The sequence below is a fragment of the Protomyctophum bolini genome (genome assembly GCF_963924005.1).
Source record: "Protomyctophum bolini genome assembly, chromosome: 22".
NCBI classification, from domain to species: domain Eukaryota; kingdom Metazoa; phylum Chordata; class Actinopteri; order Myctophiformes; family Myctophidae; genus Protomyctophum; species Protomyctophum bolini.
In genome coordinates this window covers 305,309-310,948 of record NC_137883.1, presented here as the reverse complement: position 1 = coordinate 310,948, position 5,640 = coordinate 305,309, and the positions used below count along the sequence as shown (strand labels likewise).

The following is a 5,640-nucleotide window of genomic DNA, read 5'->3' as shown; positions in this document are numbered from 1 at the left end:
GAAGAAATACAACAATGTGGGAACACAGCACCAAGATGTGTGTACTGTTGTGATAGAAGGCTAGAGAATGGATTACAACCACCCTATGGACCACTAGCACTGCGTATGTAAACAGATCTGCTACCTTTAAACACATTTCAAATCTACTTAAATCATTGAGGAAAGATGCAGCTTTGTCAAAAAGATTGCGGATGAGGACCCAAATGCAGGCGACAGTAGGCAGAGCAATAAACTTAGAAGGATTTATTAATCAAACTGAGGTTCTTCCATAAACAGGGCAAAGAAGGCATGACAAAACACAGAAACCATACAGGAACTCACACCACAGGGAACTACGAAACAACAAGAACAATATGCAAACACAGGACTTAAATACACACAGGATAACAGGTCACAGGTGGAACCAAAATACAATAAACATTAGGATAGGCTGGGGGACTAAAATGACACAGGTGGAAACACTGACAAATTACAAGGCAGGAACACTAGGCACAAATACTACAAAAAGAAACAAACCAACAGTCAGGAACACATGAGCAAATACATACAAAACATACTGAAATCAGTGAAATGACAGAAATACATCCAGAAGTCCAATATCAAATAAGGACAGTCAAAGTTCACAGTCCGAGGAGCGGACTGCGACATAAACTTAACGCAGGCACATAGGCAACAATTAAACTGAGGCTAAAGCGTAGCAGCATAGATATAGGGGTTCCAATTTAATGGAGCTAGATACTGAGAAGATACTACTAGACATGATACTGAGAAGATACTAGACAAGATACTACTGACATGATTCTGCTGACAAGATACTGACATGTTACTAGACATGATATATACAATGAATGTCAATGATACTGACATTATACTGACCATGATATTGACATGATACGAGACAACTGACAACCTGTTACAGCACAGTAGTGTTCCTCCCAACCTCTCCGTCAGTGGCTTCTCCTCTCCTCACGAGGTCAAGCACAGGTATCATGTTTTTTAACACTAGAAGGTCTGAAATAAAATCAGCTAAAGTTGCATGTGCTTAAATTCACATTTAGATTTTTTTTCAGATGTCAAGATTTTCTGAGATGATAGAATGGTGATGGATGATGATGCTCTTCTGAAAGCTTCATGGGCAAAGATAATCAACTTAAAAATAATTTAAAAAACGGTCAAAATTACCTCTCAGACCTTCTAGTGTTAAGGAATCTATACAGACTTGTAATGTCCCAGGCAAACGTGACTGTGACAGGTGTCTGGAATCAGAGCCAGCCCTTACAAAGAGAGATTGGAAAGCTATAAAATTTTATGTCCATAACAAAATTACATCCCTAAAGAAGAAGATGTAGAAAACTTTACGGCTGCATTCACACTGTTAAAGTGCCTCTCCACGGCTTCTTTCTCTTCTGGTTCCCATTTCCGAGCTAAAAGAGAAATGAATAACAGATTAGTGTATTATAAGGTAATCGTTTTAGCCTAAAAGCTACAATTATTTCTACCACTGACTATAGATCCGGATTTGGCCATTTTAGTCATGTTACTGTGTTTAACAACTGATTTTGTAATTAATCACCATGTTCCGATTAATAGCTGCCAAAATTAGTACAGTAGGAAAACTGAGCACCCAGTGCTAAGGAAGCTACCAGAGGACACGCACCTGTTGTACCTCTCAAATTGATAAATATGACAGCTGTAAAGTGGATAGTTTAACACGAGCACGAAAAGAACCTCCAGGATATAACATTAAACAAACTGACAAAATGTTAGCCTTTAAGAAACAAAGTAATGTTGAACAGGGATAACGAGCCCCCGCCAGTTAATCACAAAAAAACCCCCAACCAAACGCTATTTTGTACTTTGACAGACAGACCCAGCCAGGGACCCAGGGACACAAAGCTGTTGCACCACTCAAAATATCCTTACCTCTTTTTGGCTCCTTCTGTCCGGCTCCTGCTGGTGCCGACCCACTCCGTTTAGCAACTGTAGAATGACAAGTAGAACATTCTGTTAAGTGCCACAGGTAGGCTAGGTAAAGCTACAGGCGTTGATTCTCCTAAGGTACTCTGGTGCAAAATGACACATGCCACAGACTGACCGACAAAGCCACTTGTACGCTAGGACCTGGCTGAGGGAAAATAAAAGTAAAACCCTGTCCAATATCCTTACCTCCTGTTGGCTCCGTCTCCCCATCTTGCGCGGATCCACTCAGGTCAGCAACTATAGAATGACAAGTCAAATATTATGTAAATAGATGTGCTAGAGATGATCGTGTCTGCTGTCTCTCCCTGTAATATCTGTGTGTCAATTACAAATGGCGACAGTTGTTAAAGGTTTGGCTGCCTCCAAGCTAATGACTGTGAGAACCAGACAACTGGCAGGAACAGTTTATAGTTTAAACAGTTTAGGATAGGCAGATAGAGTTGGGGTGCTGTAAAGATGCAACAAGATGTGGAGATGTAATGATTAAAGCACATACCTTCCGTAATCTCCTCAAATGTGTCCTGACTGGCCTCAAGAGCGGCGTCCCCCTCAAGCGCGTCCTCCTCAGCATAGGCCTCTTCATTTTCGGATTTGGATGACAGAACGTACTCCCCCTCTGCCGATAAAAGTTAATGTGACGGTGATAGTGATTGGTTTGAGGATGTGGCCACAGAGTGTGACACCATAGAGAGACCTGTCCAACTTTCGAGAGACAGGGAAGTGGTAGTAACACCCAAAACGCTTGCGTGTAGTAACACCCAAAACGCTGTCCTTAAAGCCTCTGTGATTATTCCTGCTGTCGGAAAAAAAGCCGATGGATCTCGGAAATACAGTAAACGTCACTTCTGTGTCTTTTGTGAGATGCCAATGTTGAAATTGTCAAGGCATTTGGAGACTGTTCACCGCAAGGAGTTTGAGGTTGTAAAGGCATTCAGCTTTCCGAAGAATTCAAAAGAAAGGCGACTACATATAGATCTACTCCGAAACAGAGGCAACTTCGCACACAATATCGAAGTCTTAAAAACAGGCACAGGGACACTGGTCGCAAGCAAGCAGCCAAAACAAGATTTGACTGCCCAAGAGTACATGCATTGTGTCTACTGCCAAGGGTTGATGACCAGATCTGCACTTTGGAGACACATGAAGAACTGCAAATTTATCAAACCAGACGTAAAGCGACAACCTGGAAAAAAGAGAGTTCAAATGTTGTGTGCGTTTGCTGAACCCATCCCCGATGGGGTGTCCACTGATGTCTGGGATGTCTTGAGTAGAATGAAACAGGATCAAATCGCAGATGCAGCCAAAAAAGACTGGTGTATTCTCGAGTTGGCTAAGTCCCTCTACAAGAAGCACGGATCCGACCCCGCAAAATATGACTACATCCGGCAAAAGTTGAGGGAGCTGGGGAGACTTGTTGTTCATGGAAGTGACATCACACCACTGAAGAGTATCAAAGAGTACATCCTTCCAAAGAACTTTGAGCTCACAGTGAAGGCAGTGAAACACACTGCACAAAAAGAGACGAGAAAAGAGAAATCTATCAGTCTTCCAGTGAAACTTGGATTCAGCCTCAAGAAAATCGCTATGCTTCTGGAGAGTCGTGCTCTCATTCAAGGTGACAAAAAGGCAGCGGAAGAAGCACAAAACTTCCAAAGGATCTACCACGCAAAATGGAATGAGGAGATTTCCAATAAATGTCAGGAGACCCTGTTGGAGGGAAAGTTGAATAACCCTCTGGTCCTGCCTCTGACAGAAGATGTCAAAAAGTTACACGACTTCCTGCAGGAGAAGCAGCACCAGTACATTGAGGACCTCAAGTCTACGTCGTCGATGGAGAACTGGAAGAAACTGTCCAAGGTCACTCAAGCTCTGGTTCTGCTTTTCAACCGTCGCAGACAAGGGAAGACGAACAAAGTTCAGCTCACATCATTCTTGTCAAGAGACAAATCATCCACTCATGAGGACATCAACTACGCTCTCTCTGAGTTTGAGATAAAGCTGTGCAGTCACTTCTCCAGAATTGAAACTAGAGGAAAGAATGGCAGGATGGTGCCCATTCTCCTAAGTCCGTCAATGTTGGAATCACTTGTCTGTCTCTGTGAATGCAGAAAGGAATGTGGCGTCCTCGACGATAACCGCTATCTATTCGCCGTACCAGGCGCCATGTCTTTCTATCGCTCGAGTGCTCTTCTCCGAGAGTACAGCAATCTGTGTGGCCTCAAGAATCCACAGGCAATTACATCTACCAAACTGCGGAAACATTTGGCAACTCTGTCCACAGTTCTGAACCTTAGGGAAACTGAGATGGGGCAGCTAGCTGATTTCATGGGACACAGCATCAGAGTACATAGCAAGTTTTATAGGTTACCAGAGAAGACCCTTCAGCTCGCGAGGATCAGCAAGGTGCTGATTGCCATGGAGCAGGGACGAGTTGGTGATCTCCAAGGGAAGAACCTGGACGAAATCCACATTGATCCAAATGGTATGGAGTTTCTGCTGTATTAACCCCTTTTGGTGTTGTATCCATTATGCTATACTTTAGCTGTTGAAAAATAGCAGATGTACAAGCTCATAGTGCTGCTGTGAAAAGCTATGAGCTTGTGTGTGTGTGTATATATATATATATATGCCATTTTATAAAATTCTTGAAAATGTGGCTCAAATCTTTGAATATATATTCTTTCAGAGCAAACGTTTAACCCTAGCGCTGTATTTTATACCCTCTTGTTTCCGACAGCAGGAATAATCACAGAGGCTCTAAGGACAGCGTTTTGGGTGTTACTACACCCAAGCGTTTTGGGTGTTACTACCACTTCCCTGTCTCTCGAAAGTTGGACGTTCTGTCATCCAAAGAAGACTGATCGGTGTCCAAATCTTCATCTGATAAATCTTGGGGCAGGCTGGGGGGAAGACTATTGTGCTGTAACAGGTTGTCAGTTGTCTCGTTGTCAAGGGAGACGGGCACAGGACTGGGCGGGCGCAGAGGAGGTGGAGGCCAGAGAGAAGAGGCTACTGGAGGGCATGGGGGCAGCGTCATCCAGCCAGTTGAGTGGCGACTTGCTGGTCGAATGATCTACAGGGAAGAGAGGACAAGAGCAAAGATTAGTATAGGAATAATGATATAATAATAATAATAATGATATCATAACACTATGAACACAATCCCTGTTACCTTCGTGAGGAGAGGAGAAGCCACTGACGGAGAGGTTGGGAGAACACTACTGTGCTGTAACAGGTTGTCAGTTGTCTCGTTGTCAAGGGAGACGGGCACAGGACTGGGCGGGCGCAGAGGAGGTGGAGGCCAGAGAGAAGAGGCTACTGGAGGGCATGGGGGCAGCGTCATCCAGCCAGTTGAGTGGCGACTTGCTGGTCGAATGATCTACAGGGAAGAGAGGACAAGAGCAAAGATTAGTATAGGAATAATGATATAATAATAATAATAATAATGATATCATAACACTATGAACACAATCCCTGTTACCTTCGTGAGGAGAGGAGAAGCCACTGACGGAGAGGTTGGGAGAACACTACTGTGCTGTAACAGGTTGTCAGTTGTCTCGTTGTCAAGGGAGACGGGCACAGGACTGGGCGGGCGCAGAGGAGGTGGAGGGCAGAGCCGCAGACATGGGTTTCACCTTCTGCAAGAGAGGACAAGAGATC

General features: G+C 44.0%; 1 long non-coding RNA gene across 1 annotated transcript; it reads right to left on the bottom strand.

Moving 5' to 3' along the window:
* Nucleotides 1-323: 323 nt before the first annotated feature.
* LOC308309483 lies at nt 324-3,047 on the bottom strand. Its single transcript, XR_013963411.1, has 4 exons — nt 2,477-3,047; nt 2,167-2,217; nt 1,924-1,980; nt 324-1,424 (listed from the first exon to the last, which is right to left on the bottom strand). It is a non-coding gene; the product is annotated as an uncharacterized lncRNA (long non-coding RNA).
* Between the last annotated feature and the right edge of the window lie 2,593 nt (nt 3,048-5,640).